This window comes from Tamandua tetradactyla, chromosome 3, assembly GCF_023851605.1.
Source record: "Tamandua tetradactyla isolate mTamTet1 chromosome 3, mTamTet1.pri, whole genome shotgun sequence".
Taxonomy (NCBI): Eukaryota; Metazoa; Chordata; class Mammalia; order Pilosa; family Myrmecophagidae; genus Tamandua; species Tamandua tetradactyla.
Window position 1 is genome coordinate 208,782,277 of NC_135329.1, and position 21,092 is coordinate 208,803,368.

Genomic DNA, 21,092 nt, shown 5'->3' on the forward strand with positions numbered 1-21,092 from the left:
GCCACACTGGCGTGCTGATTATGTGACAGATGTGGGAATGGAGAATGTGCATATTAACAACTCTTTTGTGAAGTTTAAAAGGGAACAGAGAGGTAGGGGTAACTGGAGTGGAAATTGGAGTTTTTAAGCCTTAAATTTTAGAAGGGGAGATATTTGCGTATTTTTAAAATACTAGTGGGAGGGATCCTGTAAAAAGGAAGGGGTTAGAGGTACAGGAGAGAAGAGGGCACCTGAGAAGGGAGGATATGGGTAGAGTTGAGAGATTTGGCAAATATAAATACAGAATCCACAGCTAAATTTGAATTTCAAAAAAAGCAACGAATACTTTTTTTAGTAAGTGTGTCCCAAATATTGGTGCGAGTTCTGCGGTTTATCTGGCAACCCTATAATGGGTGATTTTGAGGCAAAAGTTCCAGCCTCTGATGTACTAAGCGGTCCGGAGGTTGAAGCTCTTACAACCCCAAGACACTGGAATGAATTCCCAGTTCCACCAAATTCTTACAAGCAGAGAAAACTGATTCAATTTCAGATTTTTGTCGCTTCCCCATTCGCTTCAGGATGGCACACCGGGCGGGAAAATGCCCACCAGGTGAACTACCAGGAGACTTGGGGCTGGAACTAAAAGCTCTGGAAAAGTTTTAGTTTGGAAAACCAGCCCGTAAATGATGCAGTGCTTTCTGAAGTGTGAACAGGCTCCGCACCGGGTACAGGATAGTGAGTCACAGGGTGCTTGGCCCCGGTAGTCTCCGGACACAAGCCCTACTCAACTCAAGGGCAGCCAGGGGGCGCGAGCCAAGGGCCCCACGGCGCCTGCGCTTTGTCGCGACCCCGCCCTCCGCCAGCTTGACATCCGGGTCTCGAGCAGGGGAGGGTCCCGGGAAGAGGGGCGGGAGTCAGAGGAAAGGAAGGATGTCGTGGGAGACTGGACAAGTGGGGAGGGAAGCGAGGCTGGGGGCTGGGGCGGAGCAGGGGGCGTGGCGGAGCGAGCGCGATGTCACGTGACGTGCGTGGCGACGTGTCGGCCATCTTGTGTTGTTGAGGCTGAGGACTGACTTGGGTTCTGAGAGGCTCCCTGTCCCGGACCGCAGGTAACCAGCGACTCTCTCTCGCTCCTGTGCCTGGCCCTGCTCCGCGCCCGGGCTCCGCCGCCGGCCCCCAGGCCCCCCGGACCTCCCGGCCGCGCTCGTACGCCCGCCGCTCCGGTCCGACTCGGGCCCACCCGCATGGACAACCACAGGCCGCCCTGGCAGCGGTCGCGGCCGGCTTGGGGCGTAAGGCGAGGGGACAGGTCAGGTGGGGGGTCGGAAAGGAGCCTCTTCCTTGGAAGGGAGCTCACCGGGCCTGGGCGCGTCTCCGCCGCGGGGAGTCCCCTATTCCGGGTCCCCTGTAGCATTGCGGGGGGGGGGGGGAGCCGAGCAAGGGAAGAGGGTGGTAGGGTGGGCAGTGTCAGGCCGGCTCGGTCCGGGCCAAGGGTTTACCTTACACTACCTACTGGTCGGGGCTAGCCACCCGTCTCCAGCCTTGGTGTGGCCCTGGTAACAGCTGCCGCGGCCAGGTAGCTGCTCCTGCTGGCCTTTCTCCTCACACCTGGCAGCTAGGAGGTGAGCCCTTGCCTTCCTCACCGGGCATCTGGGCTGGGGAGAGACCCCTCCTGTGACTAGAGGACTGGATCTGGACCAGTCCCTAGGGAAGGTGGAGCCTTGATCAGAACTTGGAACCGAGGTTGAGAAAGAAGCTTGTTGCAGTTTTGGTACCCCCACATCCAAATCAGCTTGAAATGGACATTAGCTTTAAGTGTCAGCATTTTTCCAGGAAGCACTCAGCACCTCACTTTTGTGGCAGAAACATAAATCAAGCGACCATGATAGGGGGTGTGAAAGAGGCAATTTGTATGACCCTGTTTGGGAAGCAGTAACATTGCTTTGCAGTTCTATAGTACTGTTTTTTTCCTTCCTTTTTTTCCTGAAAGTCAAAGCACTAAAACACACCTTAGTCACTTCGTAAGAAAGGTAAGTATTCCAGTGTGGGTTGCAAGAAATTGAGTATGGGGTTAGAAGCTGTGATTAGCTTCCTATCCAGTGCTTTGTTCCTTGAATTGTAGTCAGTCTTCATTCCCAGTGTTGTGTTCAGGGAAACATTCTTTCCTTATGTAGTATTTCTTTTTAAAAAATCTAGTTACTTCTTAGGTTAAAGATTTTGTCGTCCTTTCTGTATGTTAACTTTCATCCTAATATTTGTATTCTGGCTTTACAGCGTTTATATAGTTTGGTTATAGAGCACAAATGCTTCCTCTCAATCGTTTATGTCTTTATGTACTTTAGTAGTTAGTGTAGCAGCTTTCAGAGTGACAAACTGGAATATGTAGTTTTCGGTTTTATCAGGTGTTGACATCAGTAGAGGACAGTAGGAGAACAATTTTAAAGTGGCATATGTTTGGAAAAATTTCACAATGTTAAAGGATCCTTCCTTTAACATTTAGTACTGAGGAATACACTGGTGTTGGTAGTGATTCATTAGAAAGGAAAGGGCTTTGCATCTTTTTGATAATCAAGCATTTTAGAATTTTGAGCCTGGGGAGGAGAAAGAGATTGTGTTCATCCATCCATTCATTCATGCATTCATTTATTGGACAAATAATGAACATCCACTACCCTGTTGAGTGCTGGGAGCAAAACAGACCAAAATATCCTGCCTCCATGAAGTTCATTTCCAAACAGATGAATTAGTATATTGGTAAGTGATGTAGAACAAAATGAGACCGGGAGATAGAATAATAGAAAGTTGAGAGAGACATGAAAAGAGTGGCCAGGGAAGAGGCCTTATGGAAAAGCTTAACATTTAAAGAAAGACTTGATGTAGGTATACGAGCTATTCATATAGCTCTCAGGGGGAAGAGTGCTCTGGCAGGAGTACAGAACGGGCAGAGACCCTGAGGCAAAAACTGAGGTTGGAGCTGATTTGGTGTAGGTTGAGAAAAGTATGGAGGGCAGCATGGACAGTCTTGAGGGTGAAGGAGGTGAGTAGGAAATTTGTGATCCCAGTTCATTGCATGAAGGTGATAGAGGACTAAGCAGTGTTGTGGAATATAAGATTCTGGTGATTTGGGTTAGCATATCCCCCATCCCCACTCCCCATCCCCACCCCTCATCCCAGTTTGGAAAGATTCAGGATGCTCATAAAATTCAGATAGCATATTTCAGGAAATTGTAATGAATTATTTTTCTGAACAACAAGAGTTTTTAAATGAAATTGATGACTAAGAAGGGGATCTTATGAAATGTTCAAAATGTTTGAAAATGTAAGGAAATGAAGAATTTCCTTTGTAGTTTAGACGTAGATGATTAAGGAATATAACCAGGAAGTAAGGTGGAAACAGTGGATTAACTCATGTTGCTTATAGTCTGGTTATTAAAGAATTTCTCTTAATTTATTTCGATATTGTCCAGCCTAGTTTTAAATGCCTCAAGGACTCTTCCAGTGATTTGTTTGTATATTCGTTATTGCATTTTATCTACATAGAACTTTCTGTGTTGAGTTTTTACCTTTTGCACTTTTACTTTTCAGATTAATTCTCCTTTTAATTTGATACTAAATAGACTTTGTTTTCAAAAAAAAAAATTTCTTTTCTAGCTTATCTCCCTATTATTCTTGTGCCTTCATAAATGTCCTCTTTCATTTTAGTTCCCCTGAGGAATTTAACATTTTGGTTTTGAAATGTTTTGCTGTTGAGTTGCATATAAAAGGGAACATAATGAGGAGGTAGTGTTTAAGCACCTTTTTCTCTCTTGTTCCACTATTGGTTTTTTTTAGTTCTTTAATCCTCATTCAGTATTGTTGGGTGGGATCTTTTTTTTTTTTTTTTTTTAATTTTTACTGATGTTACCAACATACAAACACATACATTCTTAACCACTGTTGCATTTTTGAAATGACATTTCCAAATTTTAATGTCTTTGATGTCATATCAGCTTATTTGTTCTGATTCTGTGTTTGAATACACCATACGTTGCTCCTCTTTTTGTTGCCCTTCACGATGGAAGATGGCACTATTGCTGGTGATTGCTATCTGGGAGAACCAATTCGTGTGAAAACATCACCACTGTTGTTTTTATCCTTTCTCTGAGGATCTTTGCTATGTGCCATTTTCAGAGATTGACTGGCAATTCTTCATCAGCCCCTGCTAATTAAATTTTCAGTACTTTCTGTTTTATTCTATTTCTTATAGATTAGAGTGGGACCAGTCTCAGTAGGTTGAATCTACAGCCTTTGTTGGTGTTAATCCAGATATTTTAGAGGCAAGTTAAATGTCCGTTTTCTTTCGCAATTTGAATTGCCTTAACATTGTTTGGTCATTGTTGTAAAACTCTGAACCCAAGTTTTTCCCCCTGCCTAGGATCATAAGGTATATAAAGTCCTAGAATTTCCACTTATTTGTAATGAATGCCCAGAAAGAATGACGTATCTTGAAAAATAGATTTTTATTCCATGTGCAAGCTTATTTATAGTTAGAATCCTAATATTTCTTGACCTGTTTATTGGTTTTCATTTTGTCATGCTGTCAGATGAGAAATAAACTAGATTAATTACACAGGAATGCAGAATGATACCTTTGCTGAGTTGCCCGTGATTTTGTGTGAGGTGTAGAGAGAAGAGATGAAAGATTTGAAAAACAGAAGAATATTCCCTTAAGTGGCCAAACTTGGTATTATTAAAATGTTCTCATAGTAATACATACATCCCATTTCAAGTAATTAAGTAAGAAACACAATTTTATATTTTCTTGTTAACTACAGGGTTTCTTTTGCACTTGAACTTAATTTGTATTATAATAGGAGGTACCCTGGAGCTTGCTTTTGAGGTAGGTCCCAAGAAAAGTTTATTATCTGCTTTTATTCCATTTCCCCTTCTCCTTCTAGTCTGAAAAAAAAAAAGAAGAAAAAGAGAGTGCCTGGATGTTACAACGTGGCTACATTTTTGCGCAATTAAACATGGAAGCAGCCTTCTTAAATTGCTTTCTTGCTGTCAGTAAAATTGTCAGCTTAATTTTTTTAATTAATTGTTTTTTGACTATTAGCAGCATTCAAAGCATCTAATTTTAGCTAAGAAACCACTTGAAGTTACTGTGCTTCATTCAGTCCCTTTCTTGTCACTTGAAATATCACAATTTTGTGGATTTTTAAGGTACAGCCACAGATCAGCATTAAAAGCAGTTTGTGATTTTGCCCTTGAAAGTGTACATGAAATGTTAGTGCTGGAGTTTCAGTGATTATTTTTGTAGGATACCTACTACTGTGATGCTGGCTGTCATTTTTCTTTCAGATGTGTTTAAAAAGTTAATACCAGGTTCCTGTAGTATGGTTTTGAATGAAAACCTCAAGCAGTCGCTTCCCTGAAACTACTAGCATTCAATTGTCACGTACATCAAAGTCACCTAAGACCCTTATTAAAAATATGTATTTCTCAGTTTTACCCCAGAGCTACTGAGTGAGACTCTCTGGGTGTGTGGACAGGGATCTGGAGTTCATAAGCACCCATGGCGATTCTTATATTTTAACTATGTTTGGAAGCCATTTCCTGTAAAACATTAATGATGAAAAATTGTGTTTTTAAGGTTTAAGAGATTGCCGAGGTAATTTACATTAATTTTATTATTTACAGTGTTAAAAGACCTGAATAAAGTCTGCTCAAACCTCCTGCTGTGAACCAGCAAAACAGGTGAGTGTTGAAGGGACATGCAGAGCTGAGGGCTTATACAAATAGGTGACTTTGCTTTTAGGTTTTGGTTATTTTTGTCCTTTTATTCTGAGATATGAACAGTTAATAGACACATTCTCTCAGGTGCCATACAGATTTTTTATGAAACATAAGAATAATCAGACCCTTTTTGCAAGGATCCTGCTGTGGATTTCTGTCTTAAACTGCTGTAATGATTTTTTAGTGGTAAGAAACATCCAAAAGAAGATTGCTTTGGGGAGCAGGGATGCTGAGATATCTTACAAGAGCAGTTGGCTTCATGAAGGACAGGAACCAGAAACTGGAAAGCATTCAGGAGCCAGGGTAGTCCCTTCTCTTACCTGGCTAAAGAACATCCTCTCTTTTTCTCTTTATGTCCTTCTGCTATCTTTCTATAGTCTAATTTTTTCTGCTGTAACAAGCACGTGGAAGAAAATGGCCACCTCATCCCTGGAGCCACACATGCACCCAAGCTCTAGTACCACCAGCCAATTAATAACTGGCTTAGGATCCAGATTTCAAGTTCCTGGCAAGGGGAATTTGGTTGAATTTGGTCCAATTCTCCATCATTGGACCAGTTGTGGTCATGGGGTTGGGGTCTAGAAGTACATATATTGTTAGCTGAAAAATAACTACTCTTAAGGGTGGGGGCAAGTCTTAGAGGGTGTAGTGGTGGCTATACTAGGCATAATCCCTCAGAAGTTTCTGGACATTTTTCTTTTTCCAGCTGTTTTAGAAAAATTTCCTGTATATCTCTGTAGTTTCAGTTTATATTTCCTGAGGAGTTAACATATATGCATGTCCTTCAATGAATGAGGCCTGGTAGATTTCACCACCTATCCTTGGTGGAACTTCCTAGTGTGGTTTAAAACACTAGGATATAAAAGTTTTTTTTTTTTTAACTTTTTTTTAATTGTAAAATCCAACATACACAAAGCAAAGAGAGAAAAAAGCAGTAATTTTTAAAGCATACTTCAACAGGTAGTTACAGAACAGATCTCAGAGTTTGTCATTGGCTACTGTTCCATCATCACAGTTTTCCTTCTAGCTGCTCCAAAACATTGGAGGCTAGAAGGAATATTAATACAGTGATTCAGCAGCTATACTCGTTTGTTAAATTCCGTTTTCTGTTATACCTCCTTCTTTACCTTCTCCCAATCTATAGCTTAGTGCAGTGTTTTAACAAAAGTTTTTGATTTTGGGGGTTCATAGGAATGTTGGGATAGAGGTTTAGTGAATGAGCATAAGCAAATGAAAAGCTTTGTGGAAGAATCCATTGATTGTTTTTCATAGATTATTTTTATAAATTTGATTTCTGGTTACTTTTTCAGTATTAAGCAACACTTGAGTATTAGGAAGCCCTAAAGAATTTGAAGAGAGGGATTTTATAGAATATTCACATTATTAGAGTAATAGCAGTGACCTTCACTGTTGGGAAAGGGTTATGAGAGTGTAAACCTGTGTCATAATGCTTTTGTATTATTTTAGAATTATTAGGTAATACTGAAGCAAGTGCGTGTTGTGTGTTTTAATGGAGCGTTTAGAAATCCTATTTATGTATGTGTAGTTTGTATGTATGTGGTGACATAATCTAAATTTCTTAGGTAACTGTTCTTAAGTTTTGTTATGAGTATGGTTGTAGATTTTTGATGCAAAGCCTAGGAATTTCTGATAAAAATGATCTAAGAGTGATGTATCTAATAATGGGCCAAAGATGTAACCTCCTATGATACTTTTTCTCAGCCAAAGGTTTCTTTAGCATTTGCAGCTGAATTCATTTTTAAGGTAGAAGAATCCTTTTTCATATTGTATGTTTTCTTAAATCTGTATGTTGAGTTAAGGGATATTCAGGGCTTTGTGAGGTTTAAAAAGATTTCCACATAATCTGTGTAAAACTTCCGCAGGCTCTGGGGATCTTTCTCTGGAAAACGTTGGCTTGTGGTGAAATTATTAGATGACATGGCAATGTTTATGGCATTATGTTTTTCTTAGAATAGTTCACTGATTGCTAATTTTATTCTTATTTCACCAGAAGGGGAAAAAAAGATAAGCATTTACATGTTTCAGAAGCAGTGGGGAGAATGATAGTTACAGTGATACCTTTTCTTCTTCTGGTGATATTGTGGTCAGTATGTTCTTTATTCAAGTTGTCCTGGGCCTGGAGGAAGTCTGGGGAGCTCTGGACTCCTTCATGTTGGCCCTTTAGTTGCAGAGACTGAGAAGGAATTGACAGAGGTACCGTCTGGAAATCGTCTAGCTGGTGAATCATGGCTCAGGCCTTGAAGGGATGGCCACATGTAGGGGCTCTCATTTGATCAGTCACCTAGGAATTGAGGTGTTGCTGCACAAACTATGGCTAAATGTTCTCTGTGGAACTGGGCGTCAGGCCTTCCTGAGAGAAGAGTTGGTTCAGAGAGCCTTAATTTGTGTTCTGCAATCTGACACTCTTCCTTAGCATTATAATATTACTTCCACATTGTTAATGTAAGTTTCCGATAATGTGTTATGAGAGCATATACTCTTCCTTCACATAGGGCTTACTGTATTGCTTAATTGTAAGTTGGGGGCCAGTGGAACAAACTGGGAGATTGGAAAAAGGAGAGATGTGACTTCCTATGAAATGAATTCCTCAGAAAATAGCAAAGAAATGAAAAGAAAAGGTAACCAAGCTATATTGAGCCTGTATCAATATGTAGTGAAAAGCTTGTGGGCTTTTTAGCAGAGAGATGTGGATTTGAATTTTCTGTTACTTATTACTTGTAACTTTAGACAAGTTAACCTTATGGGGGGGCCTTAATTTCCTTACCTGTGAAATTTATCCCATGGTTGTCATGGGCATTAAAAATCTAAAATGCATCATGTAATGCCTGCCCCATAGTAAGTAGACCCTCAGAGAATGATAGCTTTTATCATTGTTATTACTATGTAAATAGGTTTTGATTGTAAAATTTTACCTTTATAAATTTTGGTCATTGGGTTCACTCTGAATGTCTTTTTTATTTTAATCCAGCAAATATTCAAATACCTATTTTGTGTCAGGTGCAGGGCCAGGAATAGTGGTGAGCAAGACACACGTGGTCCTGTCTTCCTGGAGTTACAGCTTAGTGAGAAAGGCAATCAAAAATCATAAGTAAGGGTGCACCGGTGGTTCAGTGGTAGAATGCTCGCCTTCCATGTGGTAGACCTGGGTTCGATTCCCAGACCATGCACCCCCCCCCCCCCAAGAAAATAAGTAAATTTCAAAATGTGAAATGTCTCTGTCCTTGGAAAAGATACATTTTTAAAAAAATGTACTTTCTGAATAAGTGTCACATTTTCATCTTGGTGTTCTTGATGTCAGTGATAATTTTATAAGCCCCTTGATCTGCTTTCCAAGTGTGTTTGTTTCCACTGTATTTGTTTTGTCATTTTTTTCCCCATTTCTCTGAGATAGATATTCTCAACTTTTTAATCTGAGGACCTCTTTATTCTTTTAAAAATTATTAGGGACCCTAAAAAGCCTTTGATGTTTTAGTTATGTCTATTTTTACCATATTAGAAATTAAAATTGAGAAATTAAAAAAATACTTACTAATTTACTTAAAATATCAATAAACTCATTGCATGCCAATATAAATAGATTTATGAAAAAGCCTATTTCCTAAAACATTTCTAAAAAAAGTTTGGTGAGAAGAGTGGCATTGCTTTACATTTTTGCAAATTGTTTGGCTTAATAGAAGACAGCTGGATTCTCATAATAGACTTCTGCATATTGCCTTGGTTGAAATATGTGAAGGAATTTCATCCTCATGTAGTTGGAAAAGGAGGACTGTTTAAATAGCTTTTTTTCAGATAATTGCAGATGTTCTTCTTTGATATTACACCAAAATTCAACAAGTAGATTTTTAAAAGGTTAGTTGGAGTGTGAAATCTGAGCTACATCAACTAACTTTTCTGTACTCTGTTAAATTAAAATCCATTTCCTTCTTTGCACAGTGAGTGGATCTTTAATGTTATATAGTATCAAAAAATTACTTTTTTGTTATTATCAGTACCCATTGGTAAAGTACCTATTAGGAAACAGAAGTTTTCCAAAATTCCAATTTTTGCTTGAAAGCTCAAATTTTATAATTAGTGACAAATACTGTCAATTCTTTTCCTTGAAGTGCCTGTCTCACCTTCATTTTTGAGAAAGTGCTAAATACGCACATTTGAATGAACATATATATGTGTCGGCTGTTCTTCCAAGTCAACGTTATTGTCCATGAAGAAAGCTAGTCAAGCTTGCAACTGAAAACAATTACATAAATGCCTTTTTTGAGACAGTCATGTCAGTTCAGTATACAGCAGAAATGCTTTATCATACTTCCCTTTTCATCATACAGAATATTAAGAAGATGTTTATACAGGATCAAGATTATAAAATTAATAGTTTGGGCTACTTCATGAAGGACAATCTTTTCTTTTAATTTTTATTGTGGTAACATATATACCACATAAAATTCCCCATTTTAGCACTTTCATTTCAGTAAATGAATACAATTTACTGGTATTCATTAAATTTACAATGTTGTGCTGTCATCACCATCATCTGTTACCAAAAAGTTTTCATTCACTCTGTTAGCTCTGTACCCATTAAGCATTACTCTTTTCTCCTCATACCTGGTAACCTGTAATCTGCTTTCTGTCCTTATGAATTTGCAGATGCTAGATACTTCATATAAGGGAAATCATCAGGACCATTTGTAGATAAAGCTGGCTCCCCCCCCCCCCTTAGTACTTGGTACATGGCAGTGAAGAATTCAATGACTACTAGTTCAGTTTGATGCCACTGCTTTGAATGTTTTACCCATTCAAACTGCTTTGTACAGTCAGTGCCAGAGCCAGCAAGGTGATAAATGTAAATAATGCCTTAATAATTTATTATAAAAATAGTTTTGACATCACGGATCCCCTGAAAGAGTTTTGGAATACATGGACCTTGCTTTGAGAACTGCTGCTTTAAAGAGTGCAGTGGCTTTCAGTGTTCACTTTTATATATGTTACATTGATCTTTTGTTTTAAGCATTGTTTTTTTGTTGTTTATTTTAAAATAATTGAAGTTGAAACTGGAATAAATATATCATTGAGGGTTTATAGATATCAGTGAGGATTTTTAGTGCTGGGTAGATATGGATTTACTCATAAGTTTTGATTAGTTATAATTCCTACAATATCTTCCAGCCTAGCACTTCTATACTATCCAATAGCTCTATCCATTAGCATTTTCTGAGATGATGGAAATATCTGTAAATTGGCATTGTCCAGTACTGTAGCCATTAACGTCATGTGACTGTTAAACATTTGAAATGTGGCTAGGGCACCTGAGGTACTGAATTTTTTTTTTACTGTAAAAAGCCTTTACTTTTTAATCATAATTCAAATTCATCTGTTAATTTTTTATTTTATTTATTAATTTTTTTGGTGCATGATCTGGGAATCGAACCTGGGTCTCCTGCATGCAAGGCGGGCATTCTAACCACTGAACTACCCATGCACCCTGTTAATTTATTTTTATAATAGACCTTATTTTTTAGATTGGTTTTAGGTTTATGGAAAAATTGAGCAGAGTCTATAGAGTTCCCATGTACACCACACCCAACTTCCTCTTTGATAACATATTTACATTAATATGGTACACTTGTGATAATTAATGAACTGATAATGATACATTATTTTTAAAAGTCCATAGTTTATTCAGATTTCCTTAGTTTTACCTAGTGACTTTTTCTTTTCTAGGATTCCTTTCAGGATATATTATATTTAGTCATCATTCAGTCTTAGGCTGTGACAGATTTTCAGATTTTCCTTGTTTTTGATGACCTTGACAGTTTTGAAAAGTGCTGGCCAGGGTTTTGTAAATGCCACTGTGTTGGAATTTGTCTGATATTTTTCTCATGATTAGGCTGGGGTAATGAGTTTGGGGAGGAAGAGCATAGAGGGCAAATGCCCTTATCATGTCACATTGGGGTTAAACACTGTTGATGTGATATCACTGTTGATACTGGTTTTGATATCTGACTGAACTGGTTATGTCAGGTTTCTCCACTGGAAAGTTACTCTTTACCTGCCCCCCGAGGAATTAGTTCATTTTAATTAATATAACTTTATATTGAACACCACAATTCTGTACAGTATTCCTGTTTTAAATTTTTTCCAAAACTTTAATATCTGTTTTAAGAAAGGTTATTTAAGAAAAAGAAATATAAAATGTAAAACCTTGGAGCGATTTGCTTTTTAGGGGGAGCAGACAATTTGCTCACTACTTTAAGTAAGCTTAGTCTCTTTTTTTGACCATGGGCAGGCACTGAACCTGGGTTTCTGGCATGGCTGGCAAAAATTCTGCCACTGAGCCACCGTTGCGCAGTCCAGCTTAATCTTTTTTAATCAACTTTTTTGAGGTATAATTTACATATACTAAAAATGCCTTCATTTTGAGTACATTTATATTAAGTATACATTTTGATGAGCGTTGGCAAATGTATACACTTAAGTATCACATCACCACAATTAAGATATGTAATATTTTCATTACTCCAAAAGTTTGCTCCAGTGTTTTTGCAGGCATTTCCCTCTCCCACAACTTATCTGTTTTCTGTGAATGTGGATGAATCTTGCCTCTTCTAGAATTTCACATAAATGGAGTCATGCAGTATGTATTCTTTTTGGGTCTGGCTTTTGCTTAGCATAGTATCAGTGATTCATCCATGTTGTTGCATGTATTAGTAGTTTTTTTATTGCTGAGTATATTTCAAAGTGTGACTACCACAGTATTTGTTTATTATTCATCTGTGGATGAATATTTAGGTTGTTCTCAGTTTTGGGCTATGAGGAATAAAGTGGGCCTTAGCTTTTTGACATGGGTAGTGATTAAGAATTGTGCTGGGTTGCAGTATTTATCACAAAACTCTACAAAGAGAAATTTAAATTCCTTTTAGGATGAAGAGAAAAGCCAGCAGAGTACCTATGATTTTTAAAAAGGTGCTGTCCTTAAATGGGTAATTTACATAGATATAAGTAGTGCTTTGCAAGTTTCACATATAATGTATAAGCCTGATGTAGAAAATTCTTTTGGATTTCATTGACTTTCTGGGAAAAAAAAGTTATTTGTTAGTTTTTAGGTTAAATGTTTAGTAATAAAGTGAATAATTGTGGCCTAATTTTGCTTCATGTAGTTTTGTCATCAGTAAATGTGTTAACAGGTCATAGTTTACAAATTACTCAGAAATGTTTACATGATTAGTAATAAAGAGATCTGGTATTTTTCATCAGATCGGATGGGTAATGAAGGAAAAAGTGTTTTCTGCTGTAATTGATAGAAGAATTTCCTTTTATTTGTGTACTTTAAAATAGTTTTTTTAAAACTGAGTTAGTGTTGAAAATACTAACTTTCTAATGCTGGGGTTGTAAAAGTATTTCAGACAGGCCAGGTATACACTTTTTATGGTGATTAAAATATATTTTGTTATAAAGGTAATTTAAAAATATGACTGTAAATTATGAAAATAGAGGAAGAGTAATCTCATTTCAGTATTTCTTTATTTCTATGTTCTGATTTTTAAAAAAATTAAAAAAATTTGTATTTTTAAAGTACAAATGTAACTATCTTTATTCTGAGCAAATGTGTCACATAACTGCTTCCAGTCTTTTGCTGTTACAGGCAATGGATGGGCAGTGTTATGTGGTGTGTGGGTTCTTCCTCATGTTTTGGACTTTTTTTTTTTTTTTAATCTTTTTACTTAGCTCTTTTCCAAAGTTGGAAAAAAGATGCATTGTGGGACTTATGTATTTTAGCCCAGTGACTGAATCTTGCTTCATGTGAATGTAGACCTACTTACGATCTTAAAAAGTTAACTGATTATTTTATCACAGGTAGGGTGTAAGTTTTTTTATGACCAAAAATGTCTGTAGAGAGTGAGGTTAATAAATATTATCAGAAGACTTACATTTAAAATAGTTTTGTTTTTTGTCCAGTGAAATTTTTGAAATTATGTTTTCTTTTCCCCTGCTGAATCATTTCTGGTTTATTTTGACCTTTTTAAATTGAGGTATAAAATACAGTGACTGTGCACAAAGCTGAAGTGGACAGTTTGATGAATTTTACATATGTATATACTTCTACGATCACCAGTCAGATCAATAGTGAACATTATTAGCACTCTGGAAGGTTCCCTCTTCTCATTCCCAGTCAGTGGCATCCATTTCCCATGGTAACCACTTTCTGACACCTGTCACTATTGATTTGTTTTACCAATTCTTAAACATCATATAAAAAGAATCATATAGAATATATTCTTTTGTGTCTGGCTTCTTTTGCTAAGCATAATGTTGGTGATACTCATGCAATATTGTTTAAGTATCAGTAGTTTTTTTTTTTTAATTGCTGAATAGTACTTTATGGTATGAATAAACAGTATGAAGACTCACATGTGTACAAAGTAATAGTTAAGGCTTTATAATTTTATAATTTGGTTAGTCCTGAAGAGGAGTCAGATAGAGCCGAGGAAGCCAGAAAACTATGGGAAAACATTTAGGAAAAAGGGAAAATAATTATTCCAGAAATCAGAGATAAAACAGTTGATAGTAAGGGTTAAATTTAGCTCAGAGCATTATAGCATTTGACAGAAAGGCCAGATTATATAGCATTCATCAAGTATAAGGAGGTAGTGTATCAAAGAAGATAGACTTCCTGGTGTTAATTGCAGAAGGAATATATTACTTGAATTACTTAACAAGAAATTTGAATAAGGAAAAATGTCTGATACAGTGATTGTGCTGAACGTGCAGAATTATGTCTTCAGCTATTTATTTTTAACTTTAGCAATTAACTCCACCCCCCTCCCCCGCTCCCGCCTCACATGAGTAGGCACTGGAAATTGAACCTGGGTTTCCAGCATGGCAGGCAAGAATTCTGCCACTATGCCACCATTGTCCACCCTAGCAATTAACTTTTTTAATGCAACTTTTTTGAGATATATTCACATACTATAAAATCCATCCAAAGTATACAGTCAGTGGCTCACAGTGTCATATAGTTGGACATTCATTACCACCATCAGTTTTAGAACATTTTCATTACTCCAGAAAAAGAAATAAAAACAAAAAAGAAAACTCAAATTCCATACCTGTTACCCCTCCATTATTATTATTTTTGTCTTTATTTTATTACTCATCTTCCCCTACACTGAATAAAGAGAGTGTCAGTTACAGGTTTGCAATCATATGGTCACATGATAAAAGTTATATAGTTTTACAATCATTATGAAAGAACAAGGCTATTGGATTACAGTTCAACAATTTCAGATATTTCTTTGTAGCTCTTCTAATACAGTAGAAACTAAAGAATATCTATATAATGAGTCAGTAGTTATGAACATTTAAGTCATAATTTCTCAGTTATACCTCCTTCCTTTCATTTGATCATTCTCTCAATCTTGGATATCTGGGCAGTGACCCATTTTAACTTCATACTGGAAAGGGATATTGACCTTAGGGGTTAGAGGAATGCAACTGGTTGATGTTCTTGGAGACACTGGTACTTATGGGTTTCAGAGTTTATCTGGCATAGGAACAATTCAGAGGCCTTAAGTTTTTGAAGAAATAAACTTTCTAGGGAAAACATTTTTAGAGTCTTAGATAGAACCCAAGGTGATCTTTTTGGTTTTCAGGAATACTATTGGTTGGGGTTTGGCATACTATGCCAATTTGCAATATCTGGCTGAAGCTTGCATAAGAGTAACCTCTAGAATAACTTCTTTTTTTTTGCACGGGCAGGCACTGGAAATCGAACCCGGGCCTTCAGCATGGCAGCCAAGAATTCTGCCAGTGAACCACCCCACCCTAGAATAACTTCTTGACTCTGTTTGAAATCTCTTAGCTACTGGAACTTTATTTTCCTTAGTTTCTTTTCCCACTTTTGGTCAAGAAGGCATTCTCAGTCCCTTGGTGCCAGGGCCAGACTTATCCCTGAGAGTCATGACCTACGTTGCAAGGGAGACTTAGATCCCTGGGAGTCACATCCCATGTAGTGGAAGGAGGGTAGTGAGGTTTTTTTTGGCAGATTTGGCTTAGAGACAGAGGCCACATGTGAGCAACAAAAGAGTTTCTGTGGGGGGTGACTTTTTTTAAAAAATATTTTTATTGACACATCTTCACATATGTACAGTCCATACATGGTGTACAATCAGTGGCTCACAGTATCATCATATAGTTATGTATTCATCACCATGATCCTTTTTTTAGAACTTTGTATCACTCCAGAAAAAGAAATGAAAAGAAAAAAGAAAAAACTCATACATCCCATACCCCTTTCCCCTTGCTCTCAATGACCACTAGTATTTCCATCTGCCCAGTTTATTTTAACCTCTGGTGTCCCCTGTTATTTAGTTTTTAATCCATATTTTTTTAGTTATCTGTCCATACCCTAGATAAAAGGAGCATCAGACACAAGGTTTTCACAATCACACAGTCACATTGTAAAAGTTTTATCTTTATACGATCATCTTTAAGAATCAAGTCTGCTGGAACACAGCTCAGCAGTTTCAGGTACTTCCCTCCAGCCACTCCAATATACCATAAACTAAAAATATATGTATATAACGTGTGAGAATAATCTCCAGGGTAACTTCTCGACTCTGTTTGAAATCTCTGCCACTGGAACTTTATTTTGTCTCATTTCTCTCTTCCCCCTTTTTATCAATCCTATGATGCTGGGTCCTGGCTCATTCCAGGAGTTCTGCACCCCCACTTTCCAGGGAGATTTATAGCCCTGGGAGTCATGTCCCATGTGAGGGGGTGGGCAGGGAGGGCAATGAGTTCACCTGCCAAGTTGACTTAAAGAAAGAGGTCACATCTGAGCAACAAAAGAGGTTCTCTGGGGGTGACTGTTATGCATAATTTTAAGCAGGCTTAGCCTATCCTTTGCAGGAATAAGTTTCATACAGGCAGACCTCAAGATTGAGGGTTTGACTTATTAAATTGGGAGTCCCTAATTGCTTGAGAGAATGTCAGGAATTCCCCAGGTGGGGAAGTTTAATAATACCACATTTTCTTCCATTCCTTCAAGGGGACTTTGCAAATGCTTTTTTATTTTCTGCCCAGAATATTCTGGAATGTATTGGGAAATTGCATTAACCTGTACACCATAATGAAATCTCATTTCCTGTTCTAAGTTCCATGTAATTATGTTGTTTACATAAACTAACCAAATACAGTATGTTACAGAAAATTTATGTTTTGGACCAAATAAAATCTCTTCCTTTGGTCTCACAAAGAAGTTGAGGTTTTAAAATGCAGACAATATTATCTTTTACCATGTATTCTGATTTACCTTAGTCTTAACTACGTCTCTTTCATTCATATCTCTAATTGAAGTTTGATCTCTTCTTCAGCATCTCTAACAGTTGCTGTATGAAGTAATGCTGACTTTCAGAGCTGCAGAACTGTAACTCTGAATCTCAGATGTCACACAAATGCCCCAAATACTAGGGAACTACTCGGTTATACACAAAGAGCACAGCTTCTCAGAATTTAGAAATTACACTTAAAACTCAGGAGTAGATGTGGCTGCTGTAAGAGCTTATAATGCAGGAATCTTTACAGTGGGCTTTATTGAACATTCTGTACTTCTTAATCATTAATTGCTTAATCTCTGCCCACTTTCTATCCCCTGATAACCCATGCTCTTGAATTCAATTCTGAGTTTTTTTCCTTATAGTTAGTTTATATTAGTGAGACCATATAATATTTGTCCTTTCGTTTCTAGCTTATTTCACTCAGCATACTGTCCTGAAGGTTCATTCTCCTAGTTCCTACCTCACAACTTCCTTCTTGCAGACCCTCGATATTCCGTTGTATATATACACCGCAGTTTACCCTTCTGTTCATCAGTCTGTGTACCCTTAGGGCACCTCCATCCATTGCAAATTGTGAATACGATTTGCTGTAAACACCGGTGTGCGAATGTCTATTCATGCCCCTGCTTTCAGTTCTTCCAAATATATACCTAATAACAGGGTTTCAGGATCATATGGCAGCTCTATACTTAGCCTCCTGTGGAACCATCACACTGCCCTCCAGAGGGGCTGTACCATTCTGCTTCCCTACCAAAAGTGGATAGGTATATATCTCTCTCTCCACATCTGTTAAAATTTTAAACTATTTTCTTCACACACCAGACAGTCCATCCTAAGTGTACAGTCAGTGGCTCCCAGTATAATCACATAGTTATGCATTTACCACCACAATCTATATATATAGGACATTTCCATTTCTTCTGTAAAGAGAGAAGAGGGGAGAAAAAAAGTAGAAACAACAACGAGAAGAATCCTATACCCCTCCCTTATATCCCCCTATTACTGACATTTAGTTTTGATATAGTGCCTTTGTTAAAATTAATGAAAGAATATTGCAGTGTTACTGTTAATGATAGACCCTAGTTTGCATTAGTTTACTTTTTCCACATACTGTTCTATTTTTAACATCTTACAGTGGTGACATTCATTTGTTCTTCCTCATGTAAAAACTTTCTGATGTTTGTACATTTAATCACCATCATTGTTGACTCTAGGTTTTGCTTGGTCCAGTTTTTTCTTCTGGTGTCATACATACATACCCCTAACCTTCTGCCTTTAACCATATTCATTCAGCTTTGTTCATTATACTTACAATATTGTGCTATCCATTTCTGAAATCTTTACAATCAATCCTGTTGAACATTCTGTACTCCTTTGGCATCAAATCCTCAGCTATTTTTAAGTCAACTCTCTCTAACATTTGAGGATTGGTCTTTGTTTAAGGTCCTTTCCCCTGGAATTGGAGTAGTAAAAGGAGGAAAAAGGCCAGAAAGGGAGCTTGAGAGCCTTGTCATCTCTCTTGCAGTTACTTTAAGCTGGAGAGACATTGGCACAGGCTCAGAACTAACAGTATTTTCCCACATTCTGTGAGAAGCGCTCTATCTTCACTTATTCTATCTTCTCCTTCAAAGCTTTGAGTGCTCCTACCTTTCAGAGATGCTAGGATTAGTTCTTTCAGAATCCTCGTGCCTAGCAATCCCACTGTGCCATGCATTCCTGACATCAGCTGTCATTTTCTCTTTTTGTGGGCTCATCTCCTTACCACTCTTACCACTCCTTATTGCTTCAGAATTTCTTCTCCCTTTTACCCAATCTCTCATGGTTTCATTCCTTTCCAGATATTCTAGTGAGTTCTTAAAATTTACCAAAAATAAAAAGTTATCTCTGTGTTAAATCTCTGTCTCCCTTGTATTAAATCATTCATAGGATTTTTTTTTTTTTTTACGTGGGTAGGCACCAGGAATCGAATCCAGGTCTCTGGCATGGCAGGCAAGAATTCTGCCTGCTGAGCCACCGTGGCCCACCCCATAGGATGTTTTTTTTTTGGCCTTCTTAAGGTAATCAAAGGCCTCCTTTCCCTCATAATCTTACTTAGCCTTTAGTCCTCTGGGATTACTCGTACATTTTCATGCTCATTGGTAGGTATGTCAGGAGGCAGAATCAGTCTTCAGCTTTGTCCATTTACATGCCTGTTCTATTTCTTTACTAGGATAATCACTCATTCTAATTTGCTCCTGTTGTCTCTAGGTAAATATTAATAATTACCCTTGTCACAAACATTTTCTAGTTTAGTTGATAGATTATGTATGGGCACCCTAGCTGTTATTCTTCCTTCTTTATGCAAAACTCTTTTTTCCTCTGAAGTTGCTGTGAGTTTCTCTACTGTCTGACAGTACAACTTTCTTTCCCTGCATTATCAGCAGATTTAGACCTAGTAGTCTCATCTTTGATTCATTGAAAAAGTTTCACCAGGTCCTTCTCTCTTTCTTCTGTTATTTTGGTGTGACTTCACAGTCCACGTAGATGACCCATTTAATCCTTCCAGCTTCCTGGTTCCTTGATTTTACACCCATCTTTAATTCTTTCATTCCTTCGTTTTTATCCCTGTCATACCTGTTTTTTTGAGGTTACTATCATATTGAATGTTTCTGTCCTTCCCTTGTTTTTATTTCCTTCTCCATAGTGCCTAAATCATGCTTTTGCCAACATCCTTTACTTCTTTCTTTGCCTTCTTATTTTTTTCCTTTTACTGTGCTGACAGAACCCTAATCCTACTGGTTTTCATCTCTCTTTCCCTATATCCAGGCTGCTAAGTTGGAGAAAGATGTCCACAACCGTGCAGATGGGTGCCACTGGGGGAACCACGATCTCTTTCTTGATTGGGTCTTCAAAACTACTAAACATGATGTGTCATGGATTGGATCCTGGAACAGGAACAGAACATTGTTGGAACTGGTTAAGTCCATTTCTAGAGTTTAGATAATAGTGATATACCGAAGTTTCTTAGTTTGACAGATGTACCATTCTAATGTAAAATACAGGGGGAACTGAAAGGTATAAGGGCGCTTTCTGTACTAATCTCTGCAACTTTTTTTAATCTAAAATTATTCCTAAATGAAGTTTATTAAAAAAACAAAAAGCACTGTTGTAAGCCAGCTGTCAGTTTCTTTACTCTCCTTACACCCTTACCCTCTTATCTTCTCTGTCATTTGCTTATTTCTTTTAAGAAAATTGATGCCATTAAGTATGAATTCTCAGCTTCCTATTCCACTCCCCTGAGGGTTCCCTCTGCCCCCCCCTCCCAGAATCCATAAAGAAATCTTGGAGGTATTCTAAAATTATTTAGATCTATTTTCCTCTTTTGCAAGTGGATAGTAATAATTGTTTTTTCATTTGTTCTCTGAAACCCCCCTCCTCTCTGCTTCTCGAGGGACCTTGTGTCGATCATTATATCTTTGCTGAATAGAATCCTCACATTTTGATTCTGCTAGTACTTTTCCATCAGGATATTTTTATCTAAAACAAAAAATGGAAATTTTTTTTTCCCACTTTATTCTATTGTCTATACTCCTTCACAGTCAAGACTTTGAAAGAATTGACTGCATTGGAGGTCTTCCCTCTCCTTTTTCAGTCATTCCTTATCCCACTGAAGTCAGGTTTTGTCCCTCACCACACTCCTGTATCTTGCTCCATTCTTCAAGGTCACCAGTGACTTGGTTTCTGAATCCAGTGGATGCTTTTCAGTCTTTCATTTTTAGAACTCAATATTTGGAACTTCTAAATATTTCTTCCATTTTTTTTTTTAACAGAAATTGTATATATATAAATTAGAAACTTATTAGAAGAAGAATTACCTATAATTTTACCATCCAGATGTAAATTTTAACATCTTGGGATATATCTATAAGTTCTCCCACTAATAAGGTATTTTAATATGTGTGAAATATAGTCATATTCTCTGGATGCAGTAGCTTGCCCATTACACTT

At 37.6% G+C, this 21,092-nt stretch overlaps 1 protein-coding gene across 4 annotated transcripts in view; it reads left to right on the top strand.

Annotated features, from left to right (window-relative positions):
* The first annotated feature begins 988 nt into the window (after positions 1 to 988).
* Positions 989 to 21,092, top strand: part of GIGYF2 (GRB10 interacting GYF protein 2) — a 164,047-nt gene continuing 143,943 nt past the window's right edge. For 3 of the 4 annotated variants that reach the window (XM_077155436.1, XM_077155438.1, XM_077155441.1), the window contains exons 1-2: positions 989 to 1,088; positions 5,659 to 5,715. The gene's annotated coding sequence lies outside the window, so the exon portion shown is untranslated. Of the gene's footprint in view, positions 1,089 to 4,225; positions 4,296 to 5,658; positions 5,716 to 21,092 lie in introns of all 4 variants that reach the window. The other variant, XM_077155437.1, reaches the window with a different exon arrangement.